The sequence below is a fragment of the Penaeus monodon genome, chromosome 28 (assembly GCF_015228065.2).
Source record: "Penaeus monodon isolate SGIC_2016 chromosome 28, NSTDA_Pmon_1, whole genome shotgun sequence".
NCBI classification, from domain to species: Eukaryota; Metazoa; Arthropoda; class Malacostraca; order Decapoda; family Penaeidae; genus Penaeus; species Penaeus monodon.
In genome coordinates, this window is record NC_051413.1 from 4,098,743 (window position 1) to 4,098,972 (window position 230).

Below are 230 nucleotides of genomic sequence, written 5' to 3' on the forward strand. Positions count from 1 at the left end.
CCAAACATCTTTTTATTTCTCTCTCATGGATAGGCTTGGAAGCAATATAAAGATATTCCAACTTTTATTCACTATTTTCGTGGATAATGATGTCTTTTTTATCCCTCTCTTTCTCTATCTATCTTTTTCTTAAATGTCCCTTTCTCTGTTAGGATTTTCTTTTTATATCATTACCTCTATCGGAAACACCATCCTCCCTCTCTATCTTCATCTTCCAAGCATTCTCTCAC